This window comes from Hippopotamus amphibius, chromosome 2 (genome assembly GCF_030028045.1).
Source record: "Hippopotamus amphibius kiboko isolate mHipAmp2 chromosome 2, mHipAmp2.hap2, whole genome shotgun sequence".
NCBI lineage: Eukaryota > Metazoa > Chordata > Mammalia > Artiodactyla > Hippopotamidae > Hippopotamus > Hippopotamus amphibius.
Genome location: NC_080187.1, coordinates 27424946 through 27438359, shown reverse-complemented (window position 1 = coordinate 27438359; position 13414 = coordinate 27424946). Strand labels below are relative to the sequence as shown.

General features: G+C 41.7%; 1 long non-coding RNA gene across 1 annotated transcript in view; it reads right to left on the bottom strand.

The window, feature by feature from the left end:
• The window catches only part of LOC130845827 (uncharacterized), a 156020-nt gene that overhangs the window by 31085 nt on the left and 111521 nt on the right, over positions 1–13414 (bottom strand). The window contains exon 2 of the long non-coding RNA XR_009051467.1: positions 1747–1941. This is a non-coding gene — a long non-coding RNA (uncharacterized LOC130845827). The remainder of the gene's footprint in view (positions 1–1746; positions 1942–13414) is intronic.

Here is a 13414-nt window from a genome sequence, read left to right as displayed (position 1 = left end):
ATATATATGTGTGTGTGTGTGTATACATGTATATACACACATTTATGCATACACACGTGTGTGTGCATGTGCGCACACACACAGAGAGGAATATTACTCAGCCATAAAAAAGAATGAAGCACTGCCATTTGCAGCAACATGGATGGACCTAGAGGGTATTATGCTTAAGTCAGATGGAGAAAGAAATACTCTGTTATCACTTATATATGGAATCTAAAAAATAAAAACAGATGTATATAACAAAACAGATACAGACTCACAAATATAGGAAGTGGTTGCCAGCAGGAAGAGGAAAGGTGAGTATGGGATTAAGAGGTACAACCTACTGTGTATAGAATAGATAAGCAACCAGCACATATTGTACAGCACAGGGAAATATAGCTATTGTTTTGTAATAACTTTAAAGGGAGTATAATCTATAAAAACATTCAATCAGTGTGTTGTACACCTAAAACAAATATAATATTTTAAAGCAACTATACTTCAATTAAAAAAGGGGAAGTCAGTGGCAAACTTCAAGTATGCTAAAGAACCAATTCTTTTTTTCCCCAAAAACTGGTAAATAGAGAAAGCATCAAGTGTTCCACCTGCTTTTCCTCTTCGACCTCAGGATAATCAAATATCCTGAGGTTTATTTTCATAAAAGTATCCCAGCTTATAAATAACAGAGAAAGAATTAGAAGTTTTGCAAAACCTCGAATAAGACAGTGGGTCTAGGTAACTATAATCGGTGGCTGCTAACATCACACAAAGAGAGAAAAGCGGACACTGTGTGCCTCCTGTTGGAATTGTGAAATACCTTCTATGAAGTATTTGTGGCCAAAGCATCGACATCAGTCAAATCAAGCTTCTGGATATAGCTGTCAGTTTATGGGAAATACGGTGGGAGAGCAACATGTTCAGTATCACCATAGAGGCAGCAATCCCCAACATCCAGAATGTGAGAAATACTACAGAACGGCACTGACGACTCAATTTCTTCACAAATTGTAAGGAAAACAGGGAGGACAAGCTATGGTTTGAAAAAGATCTGAGAAATCCACAAAAAATGTACTATGTGGCTATTGTTTGGATCTTGGAAAAAAAACTATAAAAGCAAATTTATGAGATAGGAATATTTCACACTGGATTTTTTTATGATATTAAGAAATTATGACAAATACTTATGTACCAGATTAATGATATTATAGTTATATTCTTTACAAGAATCCTTATTTTTAGGGATACTTAATGAACTAAAGAAATAACAAGATGTCTGTGGTTTGGGGGTTGGAGTTATGTGGGAGGGTTGACAGAACAGAAGTTACTCAATTGTTATTTGTTGAAGATGGAAAATGGGTATGCGGGGGGAATTTCATTGCATTTCTCTTTACATATATATTTGGACTGTTATACAATAAGGTTTTAAAAATGTGTTTCAATAGATGGGATTACCAAGTTTCACATGTGAAAGGTTCAGGGATTTATATAATTTAAGAAAATTGTTTTAAATTAAAAACAAAGAGTGCATCCAATCATCAGTTTAAAACTGTTCTTCCACAAATCCTTTTACATGTAATGAATATGAATCTTAGTCTATAAACTCCAGTATGTAAGAGAAAGAACCTTTTTCAAAAATTTTCCTGAAACCCAATTTAGGTTCTATTTGAAGATCCAAAGAGTGGAATTATGTGAAAATTTACTTTCAATCAGTTGAGGATTACTCCCTATTTTTCCCTGGAGTGCATCCAAGTTCAGGGGACTTACCATATCACTACAGTCTGGGATTAAGGGGCATCTGGCCCTCAATGTCATTTGTCCGTGCTGACATCTGTGGAAACATCCATCATGCCATCTGATCCTTGATCTTTGGTTCATGTAGATCACCAGGAATCATCCCTTTTCCAATCCTCAAGGCTCCTTCAGGTCTGGCTTTTTCTTGTTGATAATTTGGTCTCCCTCCTAGATGCAAAGGAATCATTGTGTCTACACAAGGCTGTGGTTTAGAGAATTTTTGTGAGGTTCTCCCAGCCCTGTCTGCCTGGATTCACAGCACAGCCACTCCTTCTTTGGGGTCTTGCCTCTCCCAAGGAATCTACCCTGAAAGGAAGCACACATCTCCTGTGCTCTTGCATTCCATGGATTTTCTGAGGTTCGTATCATTCCTTCCACCACTGGCCCTCAGCCCTACACAGGGTCAGTGAAGTCAGGGTCAGGATGTCTTCCAGGCACCTACTAACGTGGATTACACCAACCTTTCCCTTCACTTTCTTTCGCTTTCCCATCTCAAGAACACCACTTTAGTCTCAGAAGCAGGAAGCCCCGTTTGTATTTTTCACTCTGCTCCGAGTCCTATTTCCCTGAGAGCTAGACATTTGAAATTCAAAGACCAAAAGGAGACTCTTACCTCCTTTCTGAAACAACCTCTTCCCAGTGGGAATGAATGAGCTGCCTAAGTGCAGAGCTAGGCAAGGGAAGGGGAGGTAGCGATAATAATGTTAACATATTCTTGCAAATAGTAACAGCAACTAACATTAAGTGGCAAGCGCTGTCCTGAGTGTTTTACATGTATTAATTCATCAGATCCTCATAACAACACTATGAAGTAATTACTGTTACCTCCATGTTGTGGATCACGAAACTGAGGCACAGAGAGGTTAAATTACCTGCCCAAGGTTGCACAGGTAGTAAGTGGTAGCACTGGAATTCCAATCCAGGCAGTCTGGCTCCAGATCTGTGCTCTTTAAACCATTAAGAAAGATAGGCTGGAAAAAAAGACCCAGTGCATTTGAAAATGCTAGTTGAGGTCTTTTTTGCATGTATCTTCCATTTTTGTAAATCATCAGAAATATAAAACCAGCTGCCTCTTTATCAGTTTCTTTTCTTCATCCACATACAGTGTAGATAATGTGGAGAAAGAAGGAAACTTCATATTTACTGACGTCTCACAGATACATCTCACTATAGCCCTGGAATTTACATGATTAAATTTCCATTTTATTGCCGATGATGACACTAACCTTTAGTTTAACTAATGGTGTGATGGACCCACAGTGAGGACATGGGAGTGCTGTGGTGCAAACCCAAGGCCACCTGATTGACCGAGGTCATGCTTATTCTCTGAACGCACCAAAGAGCTGAATAGCATTTTGACCTGAAATTGAAGGTAGACAGTTGTAAGGCCCCTACGAGCACCTGACCCTGCCAGGGGAGAGGAGATTTCAGGCCTTGGGCCTGTCAAGCAGATACCTTTTCACCAGCTGGGACGCTGCTTGCCTTTACGCAGCATTAATGAAAAGGCTAGAGGAGTAACAGATGGAACACACTCGAACCTTCCAATCAGGGTTCTTCGATCCCCTTTGGCTCCTCTCCGCACCCGCGCATCATCTGCATTAAAAAGCCCAGTGGATCTTTTTCAGCTGCTTCCCATCAGCCCACATAATGTCCTTTCTGACACCCCTCTGGGAGAGTCCTGTAATAACAGACTGAGGAGGGTGCAAATAATTAGAACTTAGATTGTCAACTTGGTCTCTCAAGTCAGTCACATAGAAAATGCACCAGCTTGACACACGATGGGCAGGCTCTTTTAATGGAAATAAATGATCTAAACTGCTTAGTTTTGGGTAAAAGCTGATAGCATATTTTATGTGTCCCAATCACTCATTTTTACAGGAGCAGAAGCAACTGCATTGATAAAGGTGAATTCTTAGGAGCCAACATCGGTGAACTCAACTTGGGTTGTTTGTGGAGTACCATTCATTGAACTTTGGCTTTTCTTCTCTTCCCCTCACCCACCATCAGAGAAGATGCATTTAATTTAAAAAGGCATTTGTAGATGTAAATGTATTTAGGAATAAAGATGCTCAGGTATAGAAGTGCAGTGGTCTCTGCAAGAAATTGTTATTGAGACATGTCTGTATATTGCAAACTTGTTATCAGAATCCTAAACTGACACACAGAAAACACACACACCCAGACACACACACCTTGACTGAGGTTAAACTATTCTCCTCCCCTTCTTGTCATAATACTTAACATAATGATAGTGCTGTCATTATAAATATTTGGAGGCTTCTGCATCTTGATAATTGATGGATTCTGAATGTTGGAGAATAATTTTTAAATCAGCACGAGCATCATTCAAAGTGTTCCCTTGGATTTTCAGAATGAAAACCAGAACCATCTTCTATTTCTTAGGAAATGATTGGGAAGCAGGAGAGAGGCAAATACGCCCAGCTCTGTTATTTCCTAGGTCTTCCTCCAGTACATTGAAAACGGTACCTCCCCTCTGTGAATCTGCCACTCTCCACATGCTTGGCCCGGATGCCACACACCTGCTCAGCGTCAGCCGGGACCCACTGGAGCATATGGCAGCTCACATATTGCCTCGTCCCAGGATGGACGGGGGACGCTGGTCACCTGGGCTCTGTTTTCAAGTGGTGTGACAGCAGCTGTGGGAAGCCCAGAGAATGACAGGCTCTCCCTGCTCTTCTTACCAGTGGGAAAGAAGAGCGAGGGGAACAGAAGGGAGATGTTTTCAGATACCCAACAGCTCTGACTTGACGTTTCTGTAAAAGAACACACCACTCACTGGCTTTCCCCACTGTGAGCAGGTGCAATAGAAGGGAAACCCTGATTTTTTTTTTTAAACTGCTAGTCGATTGTAGTAGGCAGAATTATGGCCCCTGAAGAGATCCAGCTTCTAATCCCCAGGACCTGTGACTATGTTATCTTACTTGGCAAAGCAGAATTAGGTAGCAGATGGACATAAGGTTGCTAATCATCCGCCTTTAAAATAGGGAGATTATTCTAGATAACCTGGGTGGGCTCAGTGTAGTCACAGGGGTCCTTAAATTGGGAAAGGGGGACAGGAAATGTCAGAGTAACGCTGTGTGAGGACTTAACCTGTTGTTGCTGGCTTTGAAGATGGAGGAAGAGGGTCGCTAGACAAGGAATGTTGGCAGCCTCTAGAAGCTGCAGGGGGCAAGAAACAGATTCTCCCCTAGAACCTCCAGAAAGGAACACAGCCCAACCCACACCTTGATTTTAGCCCAGTGTGACCCATATTGGATCTCTGAACTATAGAAACTAACAGAATAATGTGTCTTGTTTGGAGCCACTAGTTGTGTTCATTTGTCACAGCAGCAGTAAGAAACTGATACGTGGAATGCTGGCTTGAGTTGTAGTTCTCAACTTTAGAGTGCATTAAATCAGCCAGGGAGCTTGTAAAAGTCTTCAGGCTGGGGCCATGCCCCAGAGCAGTCATGTGAGAATCTCTGGAAGTGGGACCCCAAAATCAGAATTTTATAAGCTCCCTGGTGATTTCAGTGCACGAGCAAAGTTGAGAAGCAATGATTTAGTGGATAGAACCCTAACAGTGTTTGCAGTGAAGAAAACTGGGTTTGAATTCCATGTCTATTATTTCAAGATTGAGCTCAGACAATTTATTTCGCCTACACATTAAGTGCACATATACACATATACTTGTGTCTATAACATATAAATGTATACATGTATGTATCCATATGCACACACAAATAGCCCTTTTGTGAAATGGGGAGTTATTTGTGAGGTTTTACATGTAAAGAGTCTAACAGAGTAAATGCATGTAATGAAAGTTATTTTCATATAAGTAGTTGAGAGCTACTGAAGATATTTTTTAAAATCCTTCTCTGGCAACATCAAAAAATGTGTTTACAATGGAATACTACTCAGCCATAAAAAAAGAATGAAATAATGCCATTTGCAGCAACATGAATGGACCTAGAGAATATCATATTAAGTGAAGTCAGTCAGACAAAGACAAATGTCATATGTTATAGCTTATATATGTGGAATCTAAAAAAATTGATATAAATGAACTTATTTACAAAACAGAAATAGACTCACAGGCTTGGAAAACAAATGTATGGTTACCAAAGGGGAAATGAGGGGTGGGAAAGGGATAAATTAGGAGTTTGGGATTAAAATACACACACTGCTATATTTAAAATACATAACCAACAAGGACCTACCGTATAGCACAGAGAACTATACTCAATATCTTATAATAACCTATAACAAAAGAATGTAAAAAGAATGTAGATGTATGTAATATATATATAATTGAATCACTTTGCTGTGCACCTGAAACACAACATTGTAAATCAACTACATTTCAATTAAATATTTTTAAATGTGTTTATTTTCCTGTTTTGTATTTTTCTGGGCCCATGTGTCTCAAAATATGTTCTAATGTGGGAGCCCCATTTAAATTTATGTCAGATCACTGACATTTTGGAAAAGCAAGAATATTTTATAAAAGTCTTTTTCTTAATATTAAAACAATTAATCAGTCCTCACCCTTATGTGAGGTTTGTCTGCACTTCCCTGTGAGCTCTCAGGCTCACATTGCCTGCCATGAGCTCAGGCCATTTCCTTAACCTTGCCTCCAGCCTCCATTTCCATGTTAGTAAAATAGAGACCCCCAAATCTCCTCTTTCCCATGGTTGTTGTGGAGATTAGAGGGAGGAAATATAAAGCATCTCACACAATGCCTGGCCTGCAATCATGACTTAATAAACGAAAATTTTATAGTACTAGGGGTAAGTCCAAACCCACCGAATGGAATGGAAGAATGAAGTGGAAATGCAGTGGGGGTGAGAATGGAGGAGAGTGAGCAGCTACGCAGGGAGTCAGCAAAGAGACGCAGGGAGTCAGCAAAGAGACTCAGGGCTGTGGCTGGGCCAGATGTCCATCGTTTGGCGCCTGCCCAGTAGGCGTGGCAGAAGTGGGCACAGCTGAGTGCAGGGGCTGAACGCCCGCTGAACGTCAGACTCTAAGCCAAGCCTCAGGAGACATGGAGACCTAGGAAACCTGGTCGGCTTCACGGACACTTAAGAGTGCATTGGGCCAGCCCATGCCCAAATAACACAGGTGTTTTCAGCCACACCTCCCAGCTCTGACGTTAATCCTGTTGTTAATCCCTTGAGGGCAGTGGCTGTGCGGCTCACCATTCTCTGTCATCTGACTCCCCGGATCAGTCCTGGGCACACAAGCACATGCCCAGAACTGAGCATTTGCTATTTCATTAGTCCATAAGAGTCACATAAAAATGATTCAGAGAAATGCAACACATTCTGTCCTCCTTTCCATTGCAGTAAGTGGAAAATGGAAAGTGATTCTTGAAACCAGGGCCCTTAGGCCAGAGTTGGGGCCAGAGAACTCGTGCCTGGTGAGCTTGGGCTCATGGTGTGACCTTAGCTGGTTCACCGGTCTTTCTTAGTGTCAGTTCATCTGTTTGGCGGCAATGGAGTGGGGACAGTATCTGCTGTGTCAGTCTCCCAGAATGAGTGCCCCAGTCAAGGACAATGAGTGAAAGTTTTCCATGCATTTGAAACCAAGTAATAATTTGGGTTCAATGGAGGGAAAACTCATGTCTGGCTGGGGAGAAAAAAACTTTTTGAAGAAGCTATCTGAGAGCAGTAGCTAAAGACATTTTGTTTTTTAAGTTGTTCAGGATTCAGACTCTTGCAACTGGTAGAAACGTGTTAATGGTGAACAAGGATTGGAAAGGGCGTGGGCTGTGAGGTTACTGACACCTGGGCTCAAATCCCCAACACATTCACACACTGTATGTGGAACCTCAGCCAAGACACAACTTCCCTGACCTTCAGTGTCCTTTTCTGCAGACAGGAGTGATGATCTGGGTAACGTGGGACTGACCGTTAGGAACTTTCACTGTGTGCCTCTGTGCCTGCAAAGTGGAAGGTGAAAACTGAGCACTCTCCCCTGTTTCCTGGGGCTCTCTCAAGAAGCCCAGGTGTCTAGAGGACAGATTATTCTTGGAAAGCTTCTCCTCCTAAAAGGCAATAATTATTTATTTTGGTTATAATTTTTAAAGACATAATTATATGTAATTTTTATATATGTTGTATGTATATACATGTGTTTGTATATGTGTGCATATATATACATACATATATACGTTCTTACACAAAACAAAACCAATGAAGCAAAAGCTCTATTAATCGCCTTTTTAGAGAATAGGTTTCCTTTTGAAAAAACTCAGTTTTCACCAGTGAAACATGAAGCCAAACTATTGTCCTATCTGACTTCAAGGATCAGACAGCTGGAATTTGTTCCCTTGAGGCAAAGTCAAATCTAAAACCATCCTCAATAGGCTCTAGAGAGATGCACTTAGCAGCTCTAGTGATTTGTGTGTTGGCAGTCTCTTCTTGGGTTCTAATTGGGGCCAGATCAGCTGCCTCCAGCCACTCCTAACATGCCCTTTTTACACCACTCTTCTGTGATGTGCAGTCTAAGAAAGAACATGGGGCCAGGAATCAAAAGATGGCAATGCTCACAGCCTAGTGCTTCCAGCTACTAGTTGGTAGCACAACGCAGGTTATGGAAACTCTGCTTCTCAACTTCCTCGTCTGTGAGATGGGAATGATATTAGTTATAATGATGTCACAGGATTGCTATGAGCTTTGAATGACATCATGCTTTAAAATCTTGAAGTATTTCTAAAATAGGAAACATTGTTAAGACGTACATATAATGAAGAATGGAAGAGCATTTGGAAGATACAAGAATGGAAAGTAAAAGAATTAATTGTGTATTACTCCCTTCTAACCACGTTCCTAAAACTAATTTCATAAAATCCCCTAGGTTTCATCCCTTGCTGCTGTACAGTATCTACTCAGACTGCAATTTATAGCTCTAAATTGTCTGTAATGAAGGCTTTTCATTCAATAAATGTTTATCAAGCACCTACTAAGTGCCAGCCCTGATCACACTAGTGAACAAAACAGGCAGAAAGATCTGCCCTCCCTGACTTTTGGAAATCCCGGGATGGTGACTCGTGAGAGTCCTCTGACACAGGGAGGTCCCAGGCTCTTGTCTGCCTCATCTTCTGCCCAATATAATCCTGGGGCCCAGATCTCTCAAAAATCTACTACTTGGCTTTAGTCCAGGGACAGGCATTTGGTATTTAAGCCAAATGGTATTTAGGCCAATGTTTGGTGCTCAGAAGTTGGACAGGAACCGTACGCTGAGTGCCAGCAATGCTGTTTGAGCACTGGTATCTGGGTTTAATTTCCACTGTCTGTCAGAAGGAAGCTTTGATCAGAGCCTGCATTTTTTCACTTCTCCTAAGTGACTAGAGGCTACTACCGGCCCATTACCACTGCCTCCGTGTGAGCTCTGGGTTGGCCATGACATCAGAGATTTATTTACATGAATTTCCCCCAAATCGCCCTGCACATGCTTCTCTCTCCCCGCTCCAGTCATGGTATAGTGAGTGCTGAGGACTCGAGATGGGAATGAATGTGTGTCCAGGAAGGTAAGGGATGGGAAATGGGGCAGGCGACCCACACAATTGCAGAAGGAAGTGCAGCACGAGTAAGTGACTGCAGCTGGGTCTTAATGGCTTTTCTTCTCTGCCGTCATTTTCCTTTAAGCCCAAAAGAAACTCTTTGTAATACGTGTTAAAATTATGGTTCAGATTTCTGATGATCAAGTTACATAGATTAAAGTAATGGATACCAGACTTCGCATCAATTCAGGTATAAATATGGATGAAATGAATGTACATTATCCACTGTTATAAATCTGTGTGTTCAAGGAAAGACATAAATCTCCCAAACCTTTCCTACCTCAGGGTATGAAGGGTTTTTTTTTTTTTTTTTTTTCAGTGTTTTCGATGAAATTATGATTTGGAGTAATTTGCTGGTTTTGCAGAAACCTCTGGCATTTTTTTTTACAAGAAAGGGTAGAGTATATTATTTATAATGGCAAGTCATTAAAATGCTCCAGGAAGTCATCATTGCGGAGGGGGTTGGAGAGGGAAGGGGTTATACGGCATTCCAGATGTGCATGTGTGGGGAAGGGCCATGCATTTGGAGAAATTTATAGCACCTGGCTCCATTGTAAAGGATTCTTGGCCTGGGGGAGTTTCTGTGCGTGCCCCCTCCCCCTTGGCCCTATCAACACTGTACCTGGAGGGGCTCAGAGGCGTCAGTGCGTGATGGACACATGGCCACAGGATGTTGTGGTCTGGACAGGAAGACGGAGTTCTCACTCCTGCTAAGCCACAGGGCTGATGAAAGTGTCTGAGCTCCTGGTAGCCTGGGGCCCTCACAGGAGCAAGAAGAAGCCTCATGGTGAGATGGAAAGAGCAGAGCCAAACACTGCAGACATGCGTACCCCAGCGTCTGGCTCAAGAGCTGCCTGTTTGCTCTGAGGTTTACAGTCTATAGCATGAAGATGATAATATACATTCCATTAGGCTGGGGTGAGGGCTGAATGAGATTGCGTGTATGAAGGCGCTTAGCTCTTCCCTCTGAAACTCCCAGCTTGCAGCTTCGTGGACTCATCAGCATTGTCCCAAATGGGACTGCATCATGGAGGGCGCCATCCTCAAGCTCCCCTCCTCTAAGGCCCCTGCTGACCCCACATGGAGGTTCAGCTGTTGCTAAAGTCCTGGGTAGTGAATGAAGAGCTTAACAAGGAGGCCAGGCTCTTTCTGTGATATTACTCTACCCTCCCTCCTGCGCGGCATCCAAATTAGCCAACAACCACTTTGTCCTCATTCTAGCCAGCAGAAGGGAAAATGAGAAAAATAGGGCACGCCCCTTCACTTTAAGGACCAACCTGGAAATGACACATCCTTTCCTTCACATTCCCCTGGTCAGAACGTCATCAGGGAGCCCTACCTACTCATGAAGCAGACAGGGAAAAGTAAAAAGTACCCCTTAGCTGAGTAGCCACGGACCTAGTTAAATTCACTTACCATGGAGGAAAGGGATGTGGACATTGGGGAAGAATTAGCCGTCCCTTCTAAAGGGGGGATGGGGTGGTGGGGAATCACAGGGAGTTGTGCCAGAAACTCAAATAGAACCATATGCTTAAAGAGAGATTTAGGTTCTATAGGGGTGGAGAAAGGAAAATTGTTACCCCATGGATCATGAAATGTGTTTATGTCCAATAATCAGGTTAATTAGGGTGTAGCTCTCTGGCTCACTTTGTTAATGCGCAAATTGCAGGGGCCAAGGTATCTGGGCCTGTCCTATTAGAGGTCAGGTGAAGTTGACTTTCCTCTACAGCCACAGGCAATCATCCTATGTCGACCCAATGTCCAGCATGGTTTTTACCTTGGTACTTCCAGCTCATTTCTCATAGCCTGCCATGTAGCTATTCATTCACTCTTGTTGAATGAATGGATGAGTGAATGAATAAATGAGTTAGAGAGTGAAGTAAAGGATGAGTAGAAACTGGGCAGTGGGATGGCAGAGATGGCAGTGAGCACTTTCAAAAACAAAGCCAAATCAGAAGATCTAAATAGACATTTCTCCAAAGACAACATACAAATGGCCAACAGGCATATGAAAAAGTGCTCAACATTGCTAATTACTAGAAAAATGCAAATCTCAACTATGATGAGGTATCACTCACACCAGTCAGAATGGCCATCATCAAAAAGTCTACAAACGATAAAGGCTGGAGAGGGTGTGGAGAAAAGGGAACCCTCTTACACTGTTGGTGCGAATGTAAATTGGTGCAGCCACTGTGAAGAACACTATGGAGGTTTCTTAAAAAAAACTAAAAATAGAGCTACCGTATGATCCAGCAATCCCATTCTTGGCATATATCCAGAGAAAACTCTAATTCTAAAAGATACATGCACCCTGATGTTCATTGCAGCACTATTTACAATAGCCAAGACATGGAAGCAACCTAAATGTCCATCAACAGAGGAATGGATAAAGAAGATATCGTACATATATACCATGAACCATTACTCAGCCATAAAAAGGAATGACATAATGCCATTTGCACCAACATGGATGGACCTAGAGATTATCATACTAAGTCAGAGAAAGACAAACAAGTCTCATGTAATATTGCTTATATGTGGAATCTAAAAAATGAAAAAAAATGAACTTATTTACAAAACAGAAATAGACCCACAAACAGAAGACTTATGGCTACCAAAGGGGAAAGGGGAGGAAGGATAAATAAGAAGTTTGGGATTAACAGATACACAGGACTATATATAAAATAGACAACCATCAAGGACCTACTGTATAGCACAAGGAACTCCACTCAGTATTTTATAATAACCTATAAGAGAAAAGAATCTGTAAAAGAATATATATGTGTTTGTGTATAACTGAATCACTGTGTTGTACACCTGAAACACACTGTAAATCAACTATACTTCAATTAAAATAAATAAATAAAATTTATTGAAGCTTAAAAAAAAAAAAAAAAAAAAAAAACCAAAGCCAAATCATCTCTACTTGCCTGAGCTACCACGTCCCTTACTCTTAAGGGATGTCCTTGCTTCTCATTTACACAGAAAGAAAAAAGCAAAAATTCTCTAGTACCCACAGCAGCCCAGCAGATTTAGCAGCCTGCATGTCCACCCTTTCTTCCTTTCTGTTAAATTGAGATATTCCACCAGGAACTACAGTTCTTCCCTTCTGCTCCTCAGGGTCTTGTTCCACCATTATGCCCTCTCCCAGGCATCTTCACATGCCTCCTTCAGACTTTAAATGAGCTCATACCTCCCCCATCTTTACAAAATTTAATATTCATTCAACCCCCATCTATAGTTGTATTGTCTCCTCCTCCCCTTTGGCGGCCATACTTCTTAAAGGAGTTGGCTGAATGCACTGTTCCTCCTTCTCGCACCCTCTCCCTTTCCATCCATCCCACCGATGTTTGGCTTTCCCACCTCTCCTGCTACCCTGACACTGCTGGTCAAAGTCACTGATGATCTTCCTGCTGCAACTGCGAAGGGCATCCTTCAGTTCTTATCTCACTTGGCCTCTTGAAACATTTGACCCTGTTGATCACTCCATTTTTGAGAAGCTCCTTCCCATGGTTTCTGTAAACCACCACTCATCCTGGTACCTCTTGGATGCTTCTTCTATGTCTTCTGTGGACTCTGTTCCCCTGCTCATCATTAAGTGTTAGCGTTTCTCAGGCATCATTTCTCCGGCACCATTTTCTGGGCTATTGTCTCTTCTTATTCTGCACACAGATCCCTGGGCATCTCATCCACTGCCATTTTTTCTATGCATAATCTATACGCGTGTGATGTCCAAAAATGAAATGCTTCCTCTCTCTAAACTGCAGATTTAACCACTTCCTGGATGTCTCCATTTAGTTATTCTAGAGGCACCTAGAACACTTCATGTCTAAAATTAGATTCAGGCTCTGTCACTTCCTGTCCTTGTACATTACTTATGTCTCATTTGTAAAGAGAGGGTAATAATAATTCAGGATTATTGTGGGGTCAAATGAATTGATATATAAGAATGTTATATATATACTGTGAAGTTCCATATGCATGTAAAAGATGACAGTTTACTTTACATAAACCAATAAGGCTTCACTGAGTACCAACAGTGTGTCCAGCCCGATTCTGGATGTTCTGATGATTATA